The 26186-nt window shown below is 34.7% G+C and overlaps 1 long non-coding RNA gene across 1 annotated transcript; it reads right to left on the bottom strand.

Moving 5' to 3' along the window:
- Window positions 1–6423: 6423 nt before the first annotated feature.
- LOC137398924 (uncharacterized) lies at window positions 6424–10441 on the bottom strand. Its single transcript, XR_010979062.1, has 4 exons — window positions 10339–10441; window positions 9965–10085; window positions 7538–7649; window positions 6424–6542 (listed from the first exon to the last, which is right to left on the bottom strand). It is a non-coding gene; the product is annotated as an uncharacterized lncRNA (long non-coding RNA).
- Between the last annotated feature and the right edge of the window lie 15745 nt (window positions 10442–26186).

Genomic DNA, 26186 nt, shown 5'->3' on the forward strand with positions numbered 1-26186 from the left:
TCATGGCAACAGCTGGCAGATCTCTGATAAGCTAATCAATGACATACATTGTATATATTAAAACTAAATGCCAGGAGGTGTGCTGTTTGAGTTGGTGATTAAATGTCTGTCGCAATGCTTGGTATTAATTTTGTCAGAGAGATGACAACTACCTGACTCTCACATGACTAGAGACCTGTGTATTTACAAAGTTTACTCTGTTAAATAAACAAACTACTTTTAGAGATCTAGAAATATTTACAGAGATCTACATAGATCTTTTGAGAATAGTGGGCAGTTGACAAAAAATAATCTAGACATATAGAAAGATTTAGATCACATCTGCAAAAAACTATTATAAGATAGCCTTCCAGATCAACGCTCATAACTTCTGCTGTACAGAAAATGCCAGTTCTGGCTGCAAACTGTAACAAACATATCAATGAGTGCCAAACGGTTTTATTCAATCTTTTTAAATATAGTTATGAAAGGAAAATTTGTCTTGAGGTTTAAAATAAAATATAGAACTTTAAAGCCCCAATAAACTGCAATGCAGGCTATTAAACTGTTGAAGGTTAATTGTAAGCAATAGATATCAACTGGTAGACATGTGTATCAGCTTCCTAGTGCATATTTATTTAGATATCTACAAGTTGGAGGTAAGCTAGCAAATTTGTTGCATCCGAAAGAGTTATTGTTGCACTGCCTGAAGAAATGTGTAAAACAGGGGTGGCATTCATTCGCCAGTGAAAGGATTAAATTTATCTTCTCAACATCTTGACAAGGTGTTTGAAAATACAGCCCTACTCTTTATTTAAACACTACCTTTAATAAAGGAACCACTCTAAGGAAAAAGTTGAAAAATATAGCATCTTGGCGTTCAAATAAAGGTTTTACAGTATTTAGCCTGTATACGTGGGAGATCAAATACCAAGTAAGTTGTTTCCAGAGTTTCATAATAACAGGCAGCATATTGGGTGTTGTGTAACTCTGATAAGATAAATTTTTAGATAAGTTGTTTACATAAGGAGCTTAAAGGTCAGAAGGTGGTCGTTTAAGATGTGATGAAATATTTGACACGCTGAATATAGCAGTGTTATCATAGATGTGACACCAGTCAGACTCTCACATGACCAAACACCTGCTTAGTTACAAAGTTCACTCTGTCAACTAAAGAATTCAGTTTAATAGCTCTATATGTAGGGCTGACATGTGATGCAGATAATCAGTTGATGCTGTAGGAGTTGTGATACCTTTGCAGTCAAAAATGCAAATATGGGTACCAACATTCTTTATTGTATTGATTTAGAATTGATCAACGAAATATATTTTATTCACTTATTCAAAAGGCAACTTAATACTCAAATATGAACACTTAGTATCTCTTTGACAAAGTGTGCAGGTATCTCCGCAGTTATCACATGGCAGGTCGAAAGCTAAACAGATCCACTATTGATGTCATAATAAGGTTTTGAATGGTAGTTAAGATATATTGTATAGGAAAGTGATTTGTAACTGTGCAGCTGACAAGTTTATGAAGACTATGAATATTAACTCTTTAACAATAGAGGTAATAAGTTCGAGGAGACAAATCTTAAAGAGAAAGAATACGTTGTTATAAAAGCAATGAGTCATGTTAATATATGCTCTCAGAGTCTTACTGGTAAATATTATTGTGTAATTCACCAGGACTTTTGATAAGTATTTGAAGTGTAAGTTTGTTACTATGATGACAATTAAACATGACTCCTGACATTACTTCACTGTTTCAATGGTTCTTAAATAGTTATATTATTCTTATCGTAGAATGAATCATAAAAACTGAACTATTTATTATACAAATTCAAAGTAGCACCTGCTACCACATGACAAGGAAGAAGAGTTGAAATAAATCCTTAAGATAACATATATTCTTCCCATTGCTTTATGGCAGCAGTCATCATATTCTTATCTTAAAATGATTAGTAAAAATATTAAATGCTTTGCTATTCAAGTCAGAAAATGCATTGTCACCATATAATGGTATTTTTAAAAGCAATGGAGATAAAAATATGTTCTTCTCACTACTTCATGGCAACAGCCGGCATGTTGAGCAGATCTATGATAAGCTAATCATTGATATAAATTGTATACATCAGAGCTAAATGCTAGGAGGTGTGTTGTTTGAGTTGGTGATTGAATATCTGTCGCAATGCTTGGTATAAATTTCATCAGAGAGATGACAACTACCAGACTCTCACATGACTAGGCACCTGTGTAGTTATAAAGTTTACTGTGTTAGATGAACAATTACTTTTAGAGATCTAGAAACACTCACAATGATCTACAGATATTTTTTTAGAGTAGTACGCAGTTGACAGAAAAAATTCTAGCAACATAGAAAAATTTGTAGAAAATCTGTAAAAAGCATGAGCTGGTAACAAAAGGAACAGATACATTAAAAGGATAGAAGGAATTGGAATATTCATAGAGAGTACAAGTATTTCTATTGATAGTTTTATTGCTCAGTCAGTTGAAATATACAATGTATAAAGTATAACCAATAAAAGGTAGAGCTAAGACATGTATTATAATAGTGCTATGAATGACTCGTATGCTAAAACTAAAATTGTGTTTTACAAGTATATACATTAAATGTTTTAATGTACATATACTATAAAACATATTGTGACACAAGGTGACAGCTCATAGAACAGCGTACTAAGGGCCATTATGGATTTACTGACTATTCATATGGATCACATGAAATACTAGGAAGTTGAGGCTTTATCTTATAGTCGTAAAATATAATAACCTTCTCTTAGGTTGCAGGTAATAATATTTATGCTAGTTGAAATACCCCAATAGACCACATGAGAACACAATGTAGAAATATATTATTGTGTCTTAGTCAGCTGTTTATATTTGACAATTTCACTGGAAAGCTAGCTCAGAAATATAGAATCTATTTCATGTAGAGGCTGAAAAGCCATGACCCTTGCATTTATGTTGTTCAGTACTACAGGCTGTGCATAAAACATCACTAAACAGTTGATATGGATGCTATGGTTGATATGTGAGCTGCACAAGCAGTGCTCACGAGGTACAAAATTGAGAATACAAAGTGTATTTGGAGTCGTCTTCAATAACCAATAGTGCCAACAACTCCAAAGATCGAAGTGTGTGTAAACACGAGTATTATTGAACTGCAGAACACCTGCTGTGGTTGCTAAAACAGCTGCAATTTTATTGATTTTGGTATCGGTCAGTTAAAATCCTCCAATTTTAATAAATTCTCACCCAGTTTCATGATATTGCCTCTGACTTATCAAGACACTTTTTGCAGCATGAGCCTCGCACTGGCACACGGTAAGTTTCTGTTGTGAGTTTTTGTGTCTGATGTAAGTTTCTAATAAACCTACATCAGACACAAAGTACTGATGTTTCTAAAAAGTATCATTTTCATTCGTAGTCGAACTGTGGCTCTCTCTACATTAACCACTACTCCTAGTGCAGCTATAGTAAGTCGGAACTGTTCATTGACTCCTTCCCCATAGAACTACAACAACTCCTCATGTGCTCATAGTACTATAGCTGTTATTATCCACTCAATCGGTTACAGCGATTTATTGCTAATTTTAAAAATATCGGTACAGATATATTTTCTGGCAAAGCTAGTGTAAAAACTTATAACAGATCAGCAGAAAATTCATTGGCTAAAAAAAGAAGCACCAGTAGACAAAATTCTACATACAAGAAGACGGCATGTATGCTAGCACAAAATTTTGCACAAAAAAATATAAATATTTTTTGTGACAGCTTTCTATTTGGTTAGTAAATTGGTTTATGATAGTCAAGGTTAGACTCAGCTCGTGGGGAACACTTTCTGGGGTGCAGTCAAAGTCTTCTCTTGATGACCACAAAATAGAACAAACCGGCAATTACAATAGCGGATGTGATATACAATAAATAGCACATCAACATCTCTGCACGACCTATGGCTGTTTTAGTGTCCCAATCTCGCAGTGAGTCCGCGTCTGGCAAGTGTTTCCACTCCGGAGCCTGAGAGAAGAGTTTAGGAAAGTTGAAGGATCTAACATCTGCATAGAGTGAATGTAGAAAATTATAAACCTGTAAGAAACAAAACAATCAAATAAATATTAGCTGATACAAGTAACTGTTGACTGGGTGTACATAACTAACAGATAGTCACTGTACTCACCAACTACACTCATAATAAATGGCCTTGACAATTCATTACCACTGCAGATAATCGTATAAGGTAAATTTTCCTGGAATAGATCGTTTACGGTGTAGGAGCGTCTACTGTATATTAACTTTACCCATCGCACCTGATACTTGCACCTGATACTTGCACCTGCTATCGGATAATACACAACCTGCTTCGAGGGTCGTATTGCCGGAGACTAAACTGGCACTACCAGCTCTAAACTGGGGTGTGTTTGGGCATGCAGTTAAAATGAAGTAAAATACCCATTTAAAGTCTGACTAGACTTCCCAGAAAGTGTGCTATGGCCACACTCAAAACAGAAAAAGATAGAGTTGATCTTAAGCTAGCCGCAACAGCAGACCAAAGATGACAGTACGTGTTGACCTGTTCTTGCTTGCTAGATTGCATCTCTGTACTGCCAAGAGAGGGATTCTAGTAAAGCAAAAACTGGTGTTTCTTTAAACCTTATACATGTAGATTTATAGAAATGATTCAAATCAATACTAATCATACCAACTTGACCATCGTCCGGCTAGAACAGGGTTCTAGCTCTGGCGCCATCACTCAGTGAAATATCAGCTAAGAAGGAAAAGAGGAGTAACAAGACCATCTTGATTTTTGCAGAAGAGATCTTGGTAGTGTGATAGCTCAAATCAATCATAATGACAAATTGCACTAGTGGCAAAAACACTTTAGATCTACCAGGTTAATATCACAGCACTCTGCGAGACCCGTCTAACACTGTCAAAAACAGAACTTTAGATATACCAGATTATTATCGCAGCACTCTGTGAGACATGTCTAACGCCATCAAAAACAGCACTTCAGATAAACCAGATTAATATTGCAGCATTCTGCGTGAGACCTGTCTAAAGGTATGGCCACACAAAACGAATTATTTGCCTAATCTGACCAAATTCATGAAATTCACAGAGTTCACAGAATTATTCGGCCAAATATAACAGAATTATCTGAGCTGTGCATGCACACCGAATTCGTCGACGAAACGCTTTTAATTGGCTATCAAGTTATTAGCGAGCATGATTTTAGTAGCTTTTGCAATTAGTATAGTCCAAGAAATGTATTACGACACACAATAAAAGTAACCGTGCAATTCGGCATATGTAGTACATACGATACATCTGCTTAGATTGCGCTATTGTTGGTTTTTATCGTTTGTACACTATGGTTACAGATCGTTTCTTTTTAATAATAACAATTTCCTTTTAGGCCGCAAAAGTTCTGTGGTAAAAACATTGCCATCTTGAGCGCAATCAAGCCAGTTTCATCACATTTACTATGACAAAGTGCCGTACTATTTTTCTTGAGTGTCGCCATATGTGCTTCGAACTACGTAAAATTTAAGAGATGTTAAAATCGTGCTCGCTAACCAACAATAGTGCAACCTAAGCAGTTTGGTAACTTTAGGCGGTTGAATTGCACTCGTACTTTTTTTCTGTGTCGCGATATCTGTCTTGGACTATACTAATTGCAAAAGCTGCTAGAATCGTGCTCGCTAATATCTTGTCTAACGAATTAAAAACGTTTCGTCAAAGAATTTGGTGTGCATGAACCGCTCAGACAATTCTGTGATATTCGACTAGATAAGTCTGTGAATTCTGTTAATTTCGAGGATTCTGTCACATTGAAAGAATCATTTGTTACGCATGGTTGTACCTTAATGATGTCAATTAAAGAATTTCAGATATACCACATTATTCTCGCAGCACTCTGTGAGACCCGTCTAACACCATCAAGGAGTTTAGTGAGCAGCGGCAACAAATTTTATTACAGTGGCAGAGAAGTGCTTAAACAAAAAAAGGCTGGAGTTGGCTTTACTACCAGAAATGACATAGCCTAGGAAATAGAGCAAGACCCAATCACAGTGATTGACAGGATAATGACTCTGCACATGCCATTACAGAGAAATATGTACTTGTCTATCATAAGCGTCTGTATTTCAACTACGAAAATTTTTGATACAAACCAAGAAAACTTTTGCAACCTGTTGAAATGTGTGTTAAAAATAAAAATCAAACCAGCAAAGATGAGTTGCTCATTGCAGGTGATGTTAATGCGAGAGTTGGATTTGATCACCAGAGATGGCAGAGTTATTGGATATCAAGGTCTAGAAAAAAATAACAGTAACGGTGAACTTCTACTTGCTTAGATAGAAACATGCATGCTTAGTGCTATGTTAGAGAGCTCAATGTTTTGATACTTTAAACCTTACCGTTTCTTCATACCACATTCCTTTGGGATTCCTGCATAAAGGACACAACTCTTTAGAAGGAAACTGAATTTTAGAATACACGGAATCCTCACTGGTCTTTCCAGCCATCCTCTTATTTGCCTGACAGTATAATAAAATGTAGATGATTACACTATTTGTGTAGATACAGAAAAATAAATACAGAGGGATCAAATCTAAACCAAAAACGCTACCTACTAATAAGTAGAAAAACAGAGGAATCCGGAAATAATTAGTATTGCCGTGAATAAAGGTTTTTTGTCAAGGTCACCAAGCTAGCCACAATGAGTAAACAAAATGTCGATAACGTCTAATAAAGAATTGTCATAGATATTTTCAGTTTATCTGTTAATACAGAAGTGATTAGCAACAGTTGATATAACAGATGAGAATATAACTAACAATAAGAGTGATGATTAAATAAACAATGTTAAGTTTAAGTTGAAATTTACAAAACAGATTATTCTCTTGCAAATACATGATTTCTTGTATTCGTTGAAAAACATGGAATTAATCCATATCATTGTTGATTTTGTCACCAAGAAAAATGCCCTTCATGTTTAAAGTTAAGAAAATGCTCTGCTTCAGCCACCTCCACTTCTATTGGCTGTAATAATCCGTTGCTAAAGTTAGACAGCCAAATAATATCCTTCATTGACGTAGTAACACTTTTTCTTTGCTTTTATCATGCACTGTTAGATGATATTTAAATATTTATTATTAAGAAAACCTGATTATTTACCAATTCACAGATTTCAATTTTTCAGGTCAGAAATTATCTTGAGATCAGTGATTGAAAATGGGATTAATTCAATTAATATTCAGTTTGATTGATGTACGAGTTTGATCACAGTATGAATTAAACTCACATCTTGAGGTTCAACTGTATTGTTTACGGAAAGAAATATTGACCCTTTCACTTTGCATATCATAAAACAAAATAACTTAATTATTGACTAAATCTTTTACCACTATTTTTGTTAGGCTAAGATTCATGAATATACTGAAATGAAGAGAGGTACAAAAGGAGTTGTTTCCTCACAATATTGTGCTGACTACTCCAAATCTAATGTGGCTAGGTCTAATAAATCACATACTTGCATTTGCAGTTAGTGTGCAAAACAGGGTTCACAAGGTACAAGGAAACCCTCTGTTTTTAGCTTGACTGCCCCTACACCGAGACTACAGAGCAATAAGAAGACTACTAGCCTGTAAATATATATTTATATGTGTAATTCTTAGAGAGCAGTTTTATTATGAAGCACTGACTAAAGTTATACTAGAAGTTCAGTGCAGAAGGACAATAACAATAAGGATCTTTACTATAATAAGAGCCGTGTCTGTCTGAAGTCATGCTCGAAGCACTAAAAAAAGAAATGCATCAAATGGGAACCTAACGCATATATTTTACTTTGAGTACCGACACTCCAACCACTGCACCACTCAGCTACCTCCTCACTTATCAGAATAATTATGCACATTGTTATTACACATAATGATCTCATGGCACACAGAACTGCCAGAACACTAGCAATAATAAAATATACTGACATTAAATAATAATAGAATAATTATGTTCATAGTTATTACACATGATGATCTCTCATGACACACAGAACTCCTGAGTACTAGTAATAATAAAACATACTGGCATTAAATAATAATAGAATAATTATGTACATAGTTATCACACATGATGATCTCTCATGACACACAGAACTCCAGAGTACTAGTAATAATAAAACATACTGGCTTTAAATAATAATAGAATAATTATGTACATAGTTATTACACATGATGATCTCTCATGACACACAGAACTCCAGAGTACCAGCAATAATAAAATATACTAGACTACCTGGGTACTAGTGATAATTATACTCCATAACTGTAGTACTTGAGCAACCTTTACGGTTAAAATTTTGAGTTAATTTCATATTCTATTAATTTTCTTTGAGCTTTCATGCACCTGCTCTGTTCTGTTTGGTTTGCTGGAATATAGTCACCGAATTATATCTTATCAAGGTCACATGTTATCTCAGAGTTCTGCTAATTTCTTACTGTATGTGCCTTCTACTGTTAAAATCATAACTGCCGCATACAACTTTTATCGTATTTTCTAGGTAAATCAGACACGCTGATTCCGATTTTGTACTCAAAATAAAAATTGGTCCACTAACCTTCAAAGTAATAGAGGCTTTTTTATAGCGTTTTAATATCGGTCTCGAAAACAACACAATTGGCACAACAAGCTCCGCAAGTCTTTCTGAAAGGTAGATAAACTATTTAAAATTGCTTGTAGCTAGTTACAGGATGTCTAATAGGCTGAACATCAAGAAAAATGGGTTCAAAAAACACGATTTTATCGTAATCTAGCGTTGTTATCACACTGTATTGAGCTTATTCTTAAATATGAAATGTTAAATAGCTCATCTACCTTTCACAAAAGACTGAAATTATTTTGAAGGCTGAATTTAAATAACAATGTGTTTTAAGACATCCATCTCTATCATTCTAAATCAGACTAAACATCCCTAATTTACGTTACTAAAAAGCTATGCTACGTCAAATATTTATGGGCAGAGCTTGTTGTGTCAATAGTGTTGTTTTCGAGACCGATATTAAAACGCTGTAAAAAGCCTTCATTACTTTAAAAGTTAGTGGGTCAATCTTAATTTTAAGTACAATAAAATCGCAATCAGCGTGTCTGTTTCACCTAGAAAATATGATAAAAGTTGTACATGGTAGTTATGATTTGAGCTATGCGGCTAGCAGGAGTAGCCAAACTTGTTTACTAAGCTATGGTATTTTGCTTTACTACAATCTCCCATTGTTCATGGAAGTGTTCTCAGCCTACAGCAAAAGGTGACAATTCCTGATATAAAATAGGAATAAAAACAATTTTATAGACAATATTTAACCTATAGAGACACTCCTCAAACTGCCATCAATTGTTCGTAGCCTCACTTCCAACTGTCTTACAAACACTTTGGATGTCATGAAAACTCTACTAGTGCTATAATAGAAGTAAGGCTGGAGGCATGAAAATAAATTTGCTTGGAAAATGTGAACTGTTGCCAGATGCCGTCACTTGATAAGATATTGATTGGTCGGAAAATGGAAAGCATGTGAGCCAGAAGCTGATAATATTATTTTATTAGGAAAGAGAGTTGATGTGACATCAATGACTGTGATCTGGTGTTTTTGTAAAAGCTGATTCAAGGATGTTGATTTTTGTTAAGCTTTACATTGAAAGCATCTCAAAGTTTTCTTATATTTGCTTATTTAAAAGATTGAACACGAACTGAAGAGAAAAAACAGGAACAATATATCAGCACATTGTTATAATTATTATTCTTATTCCCTGTTTTATTATGATAGCACTTGTTTGACATGTTTTATCATGTTTATGTTGTACTTCAAAAAGTTGGAGTGCACAACACAAAAAAGCTTAGGCTTGCTCATTATATGCTACAGAGCTCAATGTATTCATGTTTTTAAACATAAATACCATTTATTCTTACCATTTATTCATCTAACATTACGCTGTGAGTCCTGCGGAGAGGACACAACTCTCGAGAAGAAAACTCATTTTTAGCATAAACGGAGTCGTCATTTATGTTTCCAGATCAGCCTCATGTTTACCTGTCAGTATAATAACATGTATATGAATAGACCTGGTAAGTACAATAACAAAATGTAGCAAATGGATGGAACAGGAAATAACTTGTACACTGTCTGATTATTCATGCCAACTTCACTATAAATTTTCTGTAATTATCAAGTCAAGTTACAGAGGTTTGGAGTTGTCTATTCTACAACCTCTAATACGTAATACAGAGAGCTGGAATAGAATACTGGAAGAGTATGGTGAATTATAGAGAAGTATATCTCACACCTGAAGATGGTCAGAGTGGTTAGTTTATTTGGCATGGCGATGGATAAATATTATTAGTTGTTGTATCCCTTCAGATATTTTCTGATTGTTTTCTTGGAAGAGCTAAAAGAAACGCATTGATTTCACAAAATGTGTTCTATGATAAAGATACCTCGATAGGAGAATGTAAAATATACGAATACATATAATTATATGGAGGAGTTTATGTAAAAACAACACCTGACTGAATACCTATTAAATGTCAACAGTTGGGTAGAATATATTATATAATTATATAATGGATTCTGTGTGAGAAGCACTCAAATGTGTACCTATTAAGTGTAAGTCAACAATTACAATATATAGTACCACCTCTGTCCCTAGTAAGATATTATTATGGAATATATGCATACATGCGCATTGGAGTCATAAACTAGCATATAAATACACTCATTGTATTATACGATAATTTATCTATTATTATACAGATCTCGAAGTTTGTGTGGTAGTACTTCAATTTGTCCTGCTATAGCTATTGATATCCTGAAATTAAAAGCTTGCAATCTGCTGGATTTGATCTGGGAGCCTTCCATCACCAGGCAAATATCTTACCAATTATTCTACGCAAGATTGGTGAATTCATTTGGCGGGATATGTCGTTATGTGGGTAAAAATAAGCTACCGCTCTCCGTTACGGCGCATCGTCATTTTGTACTTGCTTTCATGAGTCTCATTAATAAGAGCCGTAGATAACTGGCTTATCAAAATAGCCATTTGCAATGTGCCAGGCTAACGGCAAACAGCAAGCAACTACAATACTTGTCACTGCTCTTAGTAAAATGTTATTATAAAATACATGCACACTCATGTGCATTAGAGTCATAAACAAGCACACACAATATATGCATTGTATTATACTACATTACAGACTATTGTTAAAGATACATATAACAAGAACTCACCATGTATATAGTATACAGATACTTGGAAAGGGTATGCCTAGCTTCTTCAGAAGTGACCAGTTGACCTCCGATCTCCTTGACCATAGAGTTAGCGTAAGGCATAGACTAAGTCCTTATAGAAAAGAGTAGATGTGCTGAAACATCAAAGAGTTTCACATAAAGAATGATATTTTAGCATCCCTAGTTAGAATCATTATACAGTTTATATGGTTTATACAGTCATCACCTGTACACTTTATACAGTCATCACCTGTACATTTTATACGGTTATAACCTGTACACTTTATACAGTCATCACCTGTATACTTTATACAGTCATCACCTGTGCCCTGTGACCAGTCATCCCCTGTACACTTTATACAGTCATCACCTGTACACTTTATACAGTCATCACCTGTACTCTTTATACAGTCATCACCCGTACACTTTATACAGTCATCACCCGCACACTTTATACAGTCATCACCCATACACTTTATACAGTCATCACATCTACACTTTATAGAGTCATCACCTGTACACTTTATACAGTTATCAACCGTACACATTATACCGTCATCACATGTACACTTTATATACACATTAAATACTAACCGAAATACAGTATGTATGAACATAACAACAATCGAACAAATTGGGACTCACCTCCTGTCAGTGACTAGCGTGTCCATGAACAGTGTGGTTATGTCTTCATCCCTTTCTGGTATTGGCGTGTACGGCCTGCAAGAATACATTTCTAATAAAACATACAGTTGAACATGAATAACTCAACCTTAAAGGGACTGAGTGAAAGTGTTTGGGCTATCAGAGCATACAGGTTATTCACACACTGTCATGAGTGCATGTATTTACCTTATGATACATGTAAATACACCGACAATATATAAGTATAGAATCACGTTATTTGTGGTAAACTAAGATGATTGCAACAATTGAGTTTAGGACCTGCAAGAATAAATTCATGGCCAAACATATTTGCCTTTAAAATAAAACTGATAGAATGTTCTAGAGCGACAGAATTGACACCTAGAGTAAAGCAATATTTGTTTTACTGCGCTGCAAAGAAACCAACGACTAAAAATTATGAAAAGATTGATAAGATTATGTGCACTGCATCATAAGGATATACAAGTAATTTCACTATTAAAATGGCACACTAGTAACTCTAGTCCTGTAATAGAAAACTAGTAAGTCTGCTGCCATCACGGTACACTAATAACTGCACCACCATAATTGTATGCTTATAGCTCTACTACTGTAACGGTACACTAATAAATATATTACTATAATGTTACACTAGTAAATCTACTACTATTACAGTACTAATAGATGTGTATTTAGTGTAGCTTCAATCAAAACTGGCAAAGCATATGGTGATGATGAATTATCAGAGAAGAAAAGGGTAAAATATGCTGAGTCTTTCCCCCAAACTATGAAAAATCTCTGCTCATACAACATGAAGACTTTACAAAAACCTTAACCTTTAGTGTGACTAGTTACTCTCCATGATAGATTTAGATAAGAGAAGATGCAAAAACTGATAATTAACACAATAAAATAGAAGACGTTGAAATTTGTTTTCATCAGAACCACCATCTGAACAATAATCAATACAAAGTTGATCATCTAGTCAGTCAGGAAATCAAAGAATATATTTAGGAAATAAAGCAGTTCGTAAGCCACTATGATGTTTTAACATACGAAGTACATCTTCAAACTACTTAATTTTAGATTAAGAGGTCTGGTCACACTAGACCTCTTAATACAAAATAACAAACCTCTTAAAACCAATTGATTCCTAGTTATTTGTATAATACACAAATGACCATAAATCAATTATTTAACCATGATATATAGAAGTTGAGCTGCATTTAATATAGTTAAATCTGAATTAAAAGGACTCCATATTTGTAAAACTTCTTCGAGCGCCATAAACTAGTACAAAAGTTACCCCACTTATCTTGTTTTTGCTATTCTTCTGATCTTTTTTCAATTAAATCTAATTATGGTCTGCTCCCACAAGGATGATGAGGTGATTACTTTCCTGGACTTTGTTATCGATACCAACACTTTTCGAAAAATAGGTGGCAAGCCTTAAAGGTTGACTTGCAACAAAATTCACACTACAGTTTTTTGGTATCAAAAGATTCACCATGTCTTACTCTGTTGTGTTGTAGGTGCCAAATATGCGGAAATGTGATTACAAACTCTTAAAAAATCTCAAAAAAAATTCGCCGTAGTTTGGAATCTCTTTATTTTTCTGACGTAGTCATGGCAGTTTGGTTATTGTCATAGATATAGTAAACCCTAGATTGGCGAATAGCTATCCTTACGATGGAGCAAAAGTGAGGCCTATAATTGGCTGTTGTTTTCACGACGTTACATCGCAGTGATGTGCATCACAGCATCAGAGCCTTCTATTGAGCAATGAGTTTAGCAGTGAAAGCATGCTTGTCACACTAGTTTTTAAGTCATAAACGTAACAGTAAGACCATATTCTTAGTTAAATGTCACCAGATGTGACTACAACACTCCAGGTATATCATGAATTGTCCATAACAAGACAGAACTTCATCTCAAAACAAGAAGTTCTCAACAATACCATAAGCTATCTATGCTAATTAAAGACACCAAGCTGAAAGCTGCTAGTGGAAAATAATAGGAAAACCTTCATCAGTTTTGAGTCAGCAGCCAAATCTGTACATAGCATAGCTCAATATCTTTTCAGCAACTACCCTTACATCAACTACTTCCTAACCTTTAAGATCAACCAAGATCACATTGAGACTCTGTATTCCACTATACGATCTATCATGGGAAAAGTAGGGTGGCTATGACAATAACCTGGATGTGCAGTGCTTTAGATCTGCACTTCGAGCACTGCTCATAAAGGCAGATATCACACCAAGTCCTAATGCTAACAGTATTAATCTGGATGTGAACAGGGCTGAAAAACCTGGCCAACTCATACTACATTCTCTGGTTAGAAAGGAGAAGGAAGAGACAAAAGCTGATAAAGGTGAAGATGAGGAGTTCAGTGATCAGGAAACTTTTCTAACTCTAATGTGATGACTGTAGCAAGTTCTTGACCAATGTAAAAATAGTGGGAAGTAGAAGTAGTGATGAAATAACTCTAATCTCAGTTAAAAACAGAGGAGGCTTTGTGACACCATTGATATGTCAGGCCGAATATGTATTGCTGCAGAAAAGTGCTTACGTTCACACATGGAGAGCTATGGTATCACACAGAGAGCTTTTAAACAAGTAACATCACAGACAATAACATATATGTCTTATTACATAACCTCAAACCGGGTTTTACATGCACAGTGCAGGCCAACAGTCTACTCAAAACTATAGTAAATCGTTATACATGTAATAAAATCATAATACACTATGCCGCTTCAAAGCAGGATTTTAGTTCAACCAACCTTAGACAAAAGCTACCTCATCCAGTTATTTTCAGTCATGTCTAATGGGTGTTTAATACTGTGTTCCAACTTAACTGCTTCTAAATCTCATTTGATTCATTAGTTTGTTATTAGTTTAATTTCTATTTGATCACTCTTTGTATTATCAATGATATAGAAGCTGTGCATATAGTTATTACACATGATAATCTTTCACAGCACGCAGAACTCCAGAGTACCAGTCATAATAAAATATACTGGCATTAAATAATAATAGAATAATTGTGGACATAGTTATTACACATGACAATCTCTCATGGCACACAGAACTCCAGAGTACTAGTAATAATATAATATACTGGCATTAAATAATAATAGAATAATTGTGCACATAGTTATTACAAATGATAATCTCTCATGGCACACTGAACTCCAGAGTACTAGCCATAATAAAATATACTGGCATTAAATAATAATAGAATAATTGTGCACATAGTTATTACACATGACAATCTCTCATGGCACACAGAACTCCAGAGTACTAGTAATAATATAATATACTGGCATTAAATAATAATAGAATAAGTGTGCATAGTTATTACACATGAAAATATCTCATGGCATACGGGACTATATGACTGGGCGCTCATGGCACCCAGTCATTGCTATTGGTATTATCCATTACTATTAGAGAACTATTGGTATTATCCATTACCATGTGTGTAAGATTCTTGCCTTTTTCATCCAAAGTCAGTTTTATATATTTTCAACAAAATATGCAGCCTTAGATGCACAAGCTATAGGAAAATTGTGCAGTTTTTAGTGCTAAGTCAATAGGAATTCATAGATCAGCTGATTCACTTTACACATCATCATGGCGTTGCGTCATGTTAATTATAGGCCTCACTTGTTTTGATTATTCGCATATCTAGGGTTTACTATATCTATGGTTTGGGCTATCGGAGCAATCAAGTTATCCACACACTGTCATGAGTGCATGTATTTACATGATGATACATGTATATACACTAACAACTTATAAGTACAAAAGCGATATATTTGTGGTAATGTAAGAGGATTGCAACAATCGAGTTTAGTACCTGCAAGAACAAATTTATGGTCTAACATATTTGCCTTTAAAATAAAACTAATAGAATGTTCTAGAGCGACAGAATTAACACTTGAAGTAAAGCAAGATTTGTTTTACTGCTCTGCGAGAAAAACCACCTACTAAAAATTATGAAAGGATTGAAAAGATTATGTGCACTGCATTGTAAAGATATACAAGAAACTTCCCTATTAAAATGGCACACTAGTAACTCTAGTACTGTAATGGAAAACTAGTAAGTCTACTGATATCACGGTACACTAATAACTGCACCACCATAATTGTATGCTAAGAGCTCTACTACTATAAATGTGCACTAATAACTCTATTGATATAATGGTACACTAATAACTCTACTACTATAATGGTACACTAGTAACTCTACTACTATAATGGTACACTAATAACTCTACTACTATAATGGTACACTAATAACTCTACTACTATAATGGTACAGTAGTAACTCCACTACTATAATAGTGGTACACTAATAACTAGAGCTGCACAATGATCGCACTAATTAAATGATTAATGGCGACTAATACAAATAAACGATTAACTGAGTTGAGCAAATTAATCTTCAATTATAATGCATGTCATGATTTTGATGTCGTTCCTTTCCTTTGTACTGTTTAGTAATACTAACGTAGCAGGTTACTACCATTTAATTTACTAACAAATAAATATTATGACAAGTAATACTTTCTTACCAATAAATTAAACCACAATTATTTTGCACTCAACTATGAAAACACAGTGAGTCGCTAACATTAAACTTGTTTATACAACACATTGCACAAGCGCCGTGCCGATCTAGCTGTAAGCAGCCATGTTGTTAGTTGTTTGAACATGTTTCTAGGTAATAGCAGTAAAAGTGATTTCAGTATTATTTAATATCTTACAGTTTATTTTTGTTTATTTTTAAAAAACTTTTTAAAGTAAATTATACGTGTATTTTCATTTTTCGAAAAAATCGCAACCATATTTCAGCTTCAGAATATTAGTAATATAAGATTGACACTTTATTGGAACATGAAAGCAGAAAAATGTCTTCCACCCTAGGTAGCGCATTTCTGTAAGTTGTTGGAACCGTAAACAAGAAAGCGAAAAGCAGTATACGCCAGAAAGAATTTGCTCACCACCACAGCACATCATCATTAAGATATATTTTAAATAATTTTCATCCTACCGCGCAGAAATTATGACCAGCTGTCACAAACAATAACTAATAGGCTACTAGTGACTACCGGCACTGCTGTCCCCTATGAGCATACCTGCCAACTCTCACGCATTTGGCGTGAGGCTTGGCAGGTAATCACCCCAGAGAGAAAATAGAAATGCGTGCGATTTTTGCCCAATTTCCACAATTTCATATATACTATCATTGATACATCAATTGCCCCAAAACCAAATCTCACGCATTGCCCCACTCTTGGGTTGGCAGGTCTGCCTGTGAGCAGCCATTCTCTAAAGCTGGCAATGTTGTATGTAGGAAGAGTGCATCTCTTTATTCAGATAATGTAAATAAACTGTGCTGCCTCAACTCTTGGCTGCTTAATTATAGAGTTTCATTGACAGTTTTCATACTCATAATAATTATTACATTGTAACTTATGTACATTGTACATAACATGTATTACTGCTAATATTGTTTAAAATATAATAAATCTATATGTAGCTGTATTATTTGTTTTTGAATATGCAGGTTTTTGCTAGATCAATTCTAAGATTAATCGAAGATTAACTGGTTCAGGCCAGTTATTAATCGCGATCAATTTTTATAATCGTTGTGCAGCTCTACTAATAACTATACTACTATAATGGTACACTAATAACTCTACTACTATTACAGTACTTATAGACGAGTAAAATGTAGCTTCGATTAAAACTGACAAATCATATGGTGTTGAGGAATTATGGGAGTACAAGGAAAGTAGAATATGCTGAACCTTTCCCCCAAACTATGAAATATCTCTGCTCATACAACATGAAGATGTTACAAAAACCATCACCTTTAGTGTGACTAGAATTAGTGTAAAATAGAAAACGTTGAAAGTTTTTTCATCAGAACCACCATCTGAACAATACTCAATACAAAGTTGATCATCTAGTCAGTCAGGAAATCAAAAATATATTTAGGAAATAAAGCAGTTCGTAAGGCACTCTGATGTTTTAACATACAAAGTACATCTTCAAACTACTTAATTTCAGATTAAGAGGTCTGGTCACGCTAGACCTCTTAATACAAAATACTAAACCTCTTAAAACCAATTGATTCCTAGTTATTTGTATAATACACAAATAACTATAATTCAGTGATTTAACCATGATATACAGATGTTCCGCTGTATTGAATCTCGTTAAATCTGAATTAGAATGAGTCCACCTTTGTAAAACTTGAGAAAGATGAGTCAAAGGCAAAAAGTACCAAAGATGAAATCCCCTGAGGCAAACTCCACAAAATACACCAAAGTCTAATATTATGAGCTTTATTTATCGCTATGAACTGATCAATCTAAACATTTTTTGTGGTAAAATACTTGCCAATCCAAAAACATCAGGACGAATAGTCTGGTAGGAAGGAATAGAGAATGGTAGAACTGGATAATCCCAAAAAAGGTTTTTGCACTGCGCAACCAACAAGAGTTTATGAAAATAGGTTGGAGCTCCGAGGCTACTACAGTTACACTGCGTGTAACCACACAAGCTGCTCAATTACTTCATTCAAGGACGGATGATTACGGAAGCATCAATGGCCTCAGCGAGCAAACGCATGCTAGCTCTGCAAAATCCATTGAATTCCGTTACAATTATATTAATCTTAGTTGTTGTTACAACTTCTTACAACGTTTATTCATCTGTTATTCATCTGTTTATCAAACTGCTAAGCTAAGAATGCAAAACATTGTAGATGACAGCTAGGAATGCATCAGCGTTGGAAGCATTGCTTTGACAGACCACGTAGGAAACATTGGAAACTAAAAAGCTGAGAGAAATAGCGATCCCACCCGCTGCTACAAAGAGTGTAGTACATGATGTATTACTCCCATGCTCCTATGTATCAAGCAAAGGAGCCATCTAACCATTACAGCTGATGATAAATATTAATAAGCTTGGTAGATGTATGACCATATATGTAGTCAACACTACCCATGAAGGAGATGTATGACCATATGGTAACCAATTATGATTGTCACTACTACATATGGAGGAGAACAATACATCACAAGAATTACCGAAGGTCATTCTACAGAGCAAACAACTTCGCAGAGTGACAACACACAAGCAAGCACATATATATACAGTGAAACTCGGATAACTCAAACATCAAGGAGCTGAGCAAAAGCGTTCGAGTTATTAGAGCATTCAAGTTATAAGTCATAAGGAGGACAGTCATAAGTGCACGTATTAGATCCATCAGTAGATACATGCACATATACAAACTATATACAAATCAAAAGCATAGATTGCTTGTTGCAAGTTAAAGGGTCTCTCGTGTGAAGTTTTAAATATTTTTAATCAGAAAGTATAGATATTTTTCTATCACTTGAGATTTGTTTGTTGTTTTAGGTGATGTGACTGCCAGGATGTTCCCAGACTAAAATTGGCAAAACTTGATCGCGGTTAAAACGCTCAGAAAAACTACATACGTATTTTTCTACCAAGCGTTTTAACCAAGATCAATTTTGCAGTAAGTCAGTTATTACAAAACTGCTTTACTATTAAAAGCCCATTATCAATTTTGCCGATGTTACTTTAAATTTATCCGAATTTTACCTCGCTTTTCTCGCTTTCGGAGGGTTATCGCTAAGCGGATGTTTGGTAAAATTTGATTTTTCCAAACCTTTAGAAAAGTCATTAATGAAAATATTTTGTCGATGTTGGTAATAACGAGGCCTAAGAACTACTAAAAGTCAATGTTTACCTCTATAGCTTGGAATAAAGTGATATTCTAAAGCGATAGTAACAACCGTCTCGGTAGCCGTTTGACAAAAAACTGTTCGAGTTAACAGTTTCGGTCGAGTTTTCTAAAGCCATTTATCATTGCGTGGGAACGGACCAAACAAATACGTTGAGTTAACCGTGTTTTCGAATTATCCGAAGGTGAGTTATCCGAGTTTCACTGTATATCGAACACTCAACCAGTCATAATCAAATCAAATATTTACAGCACTTTTATAGATACAGCTTTTAGCTTCATTTATTATAAATATTATGACTTTGTAAAATCGTAATATAATATGTTTGGGTTTTGATGTTTTAAAAACAAAAAAAAGATTGACGTAATGGCTCTAGGATGCATGGCAAGAAATATGAATAATATTTTGCCTTATGTAAGATAGATCATTAGAACTGTCTCAGGATGAGGATTAAAGCAAAATCCATTTTTACAAATCAGTGGTTGATGATGGTTTGCAGGTTATGGCCAATCTTGTACAAATTATTGGCATAAATCAAGTATAATTACTCTGGCGCACCCCGACGTCATGAAATCTCATAAGATACCAGATGTCATGACGTCAGATATCACATGTCAGAAAAGAATGCTGACTAATATCACAGACACTAAAAATAGGCATTACAAGAATAGTGTAAGATTCGCAAGAATGAGCTAAGGCAACCGATGACACTTGGCAATCATCTGAGAATGAGTATATAAGAAACTGGCATCAAGCAAAAGCAGCGATGAACTGGTGGCAAGCTAGAGAGCGATAAGCTGGCAGCGAACCAAGCAACAAAAGAAGGGTGCAGCAAGAAAGGAGCCAAGACATAGAGAGGCTAACATAATCCAAAGAAGCCTGCAGAAAATGGCCTGCAGAGGATCAACCCATCGAGAAGAAAACACACAGCTGACACAATTTACTCAAAAAGGTGGAAAACCAGGAAACTATAAAGCCCCGAGAGGAGAGGGTTTATTTAGCCTCCCTGTCAACAGAAAGAGTCATCATGACACGCCTAGTAAACATGTATTTATTAAAAGATCATAACTAATAGAACTAAGTATAAAGGCATACTGTTCTTTTTGTTTTGACTAGGGAGTATTGACAGAATAATTGTCATTTTTGACCTTTTGAAGAAAATAGAGTTCCCATATACTTAGAAACAAACCACTGGCGTGTTATTGTTGATTACAAAATAATTGCTTATAGAGAGTCGTGCGCCTCGCATCTCAATACTACATGTGAACATTGATATTTACGCTCATTATTGCAACAGCGTGTTACTGTCACAACAAATTTCAAAAGAAACTATAGTAGTGCTCGCCGCCATTGATTGATTTGTTGTTTCAAATTTGTTTTATAGCAACAGTCAGATTTTTGTGTGGTAGAAGTGCAACTTTGTTTGCGGTAAAAATTTGTCTTGAATGAATTTGAATTCAAGGTCCAGAGGCTAACCATTACACATAGAATCATAGTATTTCACTCAAAAGAGACACAAAAAAACATTACCTCTCACATTAATATCATCACTACAAAACTTTAAAAAAATCCAAATTATAATCCTTAATATCTTATTTGATATCTAAGTAATAGTATATTATTACTTAAACATCAAGTAATTATTATTATAAAAAAAAAATAAAATAATTATAACAAAATATTTCTCCCATGGAAGTATTGTTAAGGATTTGCCAAACTTAGCTATTTCTAATAGTCACATGATATCAAGCTATCCTGGGATAAGCGTAGTAATATGCAAGCCAGCTTGCATAGAAAGCCAATGGAACACTATATAAGGATATGTAAGCCAGTGTAGAACAGGATGGGTAAGAATAAGTAACGAAGGAAGATACCCTAGTGAGACAGAAGAACAAAGAGCACAAGATACTATCGACAAGCGACAAAACTATATATGGACATTTGTGGATAATATGAACTTTAACTCTATCTGTGGAGCTTTAGCTATTATTATTATATTTTCCCACTTAGACCGCACAGCAGGTGCGTAAGGGGCGTGGAAACACGATGTGTTTACACTAATAAGTGGTTTCAAAATAAGAATTTTTTTAAAAGTTATATTGTGTTTTTCTCATCTTATCATCATCTTAACTCTCTTAGTGTACGGGGCCAAAAGAACTGATAGAATACATTAGTTCTTATATATGGAGTATAGGTGTTTGATTTTTGGCGGGTATTGTATCCTATGTTTTCGCCTTTGAATGGTGGTTCTATGCCCTCGGCAGCACATCTTCAACACAGTTTATGCCTACCCTCTCTTCTTCTCCCCTGTAAGGACTCAACACTTGTATCTTCTCGTAATTTTGTAAAACTTATCCGGCCCCTAATGTTAAAAATAAATCGTAGTGCTTTATTTTGAAACTTTCCAAGCTGTTTGACATGTTTATTTTGATAGGGATACCAAATTTGTGAGGCGTATTCTAGTGTTGGCCTTACTCAAGAAAAACGGGCAATCTTTTTTGTAGGGGTATCTGCAGCTCGCGTAATAAAGAGCCATACGCATTATTCCAGTCATCTTGCTTGCAACAATTATAGTTGTGCATGACAGCTAATATTATTTCAGTATAAGACAACTTGTAACGACAACCCACTAAGTAGTGATTGTAAGTGCCGTAAGTCGCTATGTTAGCGAGAGGCGAGCGCAAAAATTCACTACAGTATGACTAAAGTGTTAACGATACTAATTCTATTAACAAGATTGGCTAGCATGATAAACGTCTACCGATGATTAGCTGATTAATTCTTTAAGTAGGCTACATGAACTCTCACGTACACATTTGATTGTCGCTATACATAGTAAGCATTAGGCTATCGCCAATTAAATCCTCGATATGCCAAGTCACGACCAGCCGCAAAGCTCATTTCAGTCTCACCATGACATAGAGCAAGTTTCAACAACGCAAGATCTAGCTGCTCTGACTTTTGAGATTACTCAACGGTTAGTAAGACGTCAACATGTTAGGTCGTGAGTTACGGTTGGCCGAGCACAGTTTTGTCTTTTTCACCGCATAAATTCTACCTATTCAAATCCGCCTTTTTGCCCGTTTGTGCGCGCATGCGCGTACATTTACTACTTGTAAGTAATAATAATATTAGTAATCTGATTAGACAAGCAATAGCATTTAATAAAAATTATAGTTGCACAAAGCATAATGTACTAAATTATTTATAAACTCGATAATTGCATTGAGACTCAAAAATATAGCAGGCCTACACCCAACGGCTGCACGGCCTGCACTCATTCAGATAAATGAGATTATATTTCAAACAGATAATTGTTCTCGAGTTCGCTGATTTAGATGGCCCACAAACATTTACTAGAATTTTGAGGAGATGCTAGGCTCAAATAACACTCTTCCAGAGTGCAATTATCCAAGCTTGACAGTTAATTGCAAGGCGTTCAGTAGGCCCGATATCATATATGTTCATTTAAGTGTTAGTTAATTGTTGCTAAAGTGTTGGAACGCAGGAATCTATGCCAATAGTGTTTTTTTTGTTTATATAGTATAACAATTAGTGTCGTAGAGAACATCAGTTGTAATTCTTTTTATCTCAAGCATCATAAATAAGCCAAAGAGTAGGTACTGCGAAACGACCCAAAGATGTACTAGTGATCTAAATAAATGTACTTAACATTACTAAGTATTAGCCAATAATAACAGTACTAATTACTTCATATAACTTGATGGCTTAAACTAAATCATGCAAACAATAACAATTTAATATTACAAATTCATACATATTATTTAAGGAAGGGCCATGCTGTAGTTCACACAATGCAGTATGTTTGACTAACTTTATATAGCCTTGGAACTAAAACATAATTAAATAGACAAACAATGAGTGAGTAGACAACTGCTCTTTATTCTAATATTATCAACAAAGTTATTATTCAGGCTAAATCAATCGCTAAATATCCATCCTGTATGATTAGGTGACAATCGAATAAAGCACGAACAGTGTGAGCGAGTAATACAATCAGTTAGCAGAAATTAATCGAACAAACAAACTTCAAATAAAATGAATTTAATAATGAATAGCTTCCACAAACGTTGCGCTATTGGTAGCTCTTAACGACGAAATGAGACATGTCTAAATAGCTTCTGATGTAACTCGCACAAGTGAATTTACAAAGGAAATCACTGTTTTTATTCCCATTTTTTATGTTTACATTTCTCAGCTATTAATTTTTATGAATGCAGTTTAATAGAAAACTAGTACTTAGGTTACATAATTCTTGGCTCTTATTAATAAGTATTCCACAGTTGCTCTGATGACTAGTGGTATACAGACAACGAATATCGCCTTAGCGCTCGGACGTGTTTTTCTTTGCACTGCAAGTTACTTACTATTTGTATGTTATTACTATTAGTTAATTACTGCTAGTAGTACACTAGTATATCATATTAATTATTAGTTATTATTAGATTATATAGTGTAGTTAGTTTAAATAGAGTAATAGGATATTTATCAGCGGGTCGGCCGTTTTGGCCCCACCCTTTGTTTGAATCTTGATTATAGTTTTCCTAGTTCAGGAGGTTGTGGAGGGTTGGTTTTGCACAGATCTAGTGTGTATATTTTACAGAGGAAGTGTGCCCTTCATACTTTTTGAGTTTATTTTCTTTTCATGGCCTAAACACTTAACTTTTCATTTGTTTTTCCACTTTTGGTGAAAGGCATTTGTTATGATGAGTGGAAAGGGTTATATTACTCCAGTGAGCAAAGGCAGTGCCAGTCTGGCTAGTGCAGTTGTATCTAACACTGGCAACACAGGGTCATGTTCTACATGTTCAAAAACTTACCAAATCTAACAGTATTTTTTGCAGCAGTTGTTCTGGTCAGTTTCATGCACCTTGTCTTGAGTGGTCAAATCCAGAGCTGCTTGTGCTTAGTAGACCTGGTATTCGATGATATTGTACAGAATGCAGTGACAAAATACCAGACTATGTCTATGTGCCAAATCTGATGACTAATCTAGAATTTGTAGATCTAAAAATGGACTCCATGTCCGGTTCTTTGAAAGCATTGATTGAAAACAATGATTCAATTAGAGAGGTTTTAACCCAAAATCAAGAACTACAGTTAAAGATTGACTCGGTATCTAGCTCTTTGAAAACACTGAGTGAGAACAGTGAGTCATTTAGAGAGGTTGTAACCCAAAATAATGAGCTAAAAGAAAAGACTGATATAGTTGATAACACCACTCGCGCACTACTTGTGTCTATGGAGACTTTAAAAAACAACCACAGCTTTGCTGATGTGGTAAAACAAAATAGTGAGATTACTCAGATTGCTAAAAGGGTTGAAACAGGTATTTATAAACAAGCTACTATCATAGAAAAGGAGTCTAAGAAATTCAATGCAAAAGTTCACAACCTTGATGAGATTAGCTCTAGACCACATAATGATGAAATTCATAACATTCTTACAAACATTTCTTTTAATGGCAGAGACCTTAAATATAGTAGAAGGCTAGGTTAACCAGGTGGTAGCAAACCAAGACCCAATAAATTCGAGTTTTTTACTGAATTTGATAAGTGGGAGTTTCTTAGTAGATACAATAGACAAGACAACAACGATAAGTGATAGCATAACGATTAAAACAACAATATAATAAAAAGGACAAGACATACAATAAATAAGAAATGCAGTGTCATGGCCCGGCGTCTACCAAAGTATTATCTCCATTTTATTTAAAAAAAATTTCCGTACAAACCAATACAGGTTACTTATACAAGCCTTAAACATACTTATATAAACCTTCAATATACTTATATAGGCCTTACACATAAATTATAATACAAAATATAGCACTGAAGCAACTTACGAACAAATTCACCTTACGAACAATCATTCGGGACGTAACTGGTTCGTAGGTTGGGAACCATCTGTATGCCAAAAAATGACCATTGGCAACACAAAGCTGCTATTTAAGTACATTGAAATTAGACGGAAGATGCACAACACTATTAAAAGCGTTGAGAACAGTACAGATAACTCACCCTTGCAAATCACAAATACCTTTGCTGTTGCGTTCGCTTCAGTGTTTGCTGAAAATAATGGCCAGTTCAGTCACTGTCTGCCTAAATATAATGTTCAGGATGCTAATGATTCCATTCAGTTTAATCCACACGGTGTTCATAAAATGTTAATCAAATTAGATGCTAGAAAGGGTTCAGGGCCTGACGGCTTATCTGCTGCAGTGCTCAAGTTTTCTGCAGGTGGAATATATCAAGTTTTGACAATAATTATGCAACACTCCTATGACTGGCGAAATGACAGTTTTCTTTGACTGGCGAAATGCTCGGGTTGTGCCTATTTTTAAAAATAAAGGTAGTAGGGAGTGTCCATTAAATTACAGACCCATTTCTTTGACCTCAATAACCTAAAATTAATAGAACACGTAATAGCACATGACATTCATACATAT

The sequence above is a fragment of the Watersipora subatra genome, chromosome 6, assembly GCF_963576615.1.
Source record: "Watersipora subatra chromosome 6, tzWatSuba1.1, whole genome shotgun sequence".
NCBI lineage: Eukaryota > Metazoa > Bryozoa > Gymnolaemata > Cheilostomatida > Watersiporidae > Watersipora > Watersipora subatra.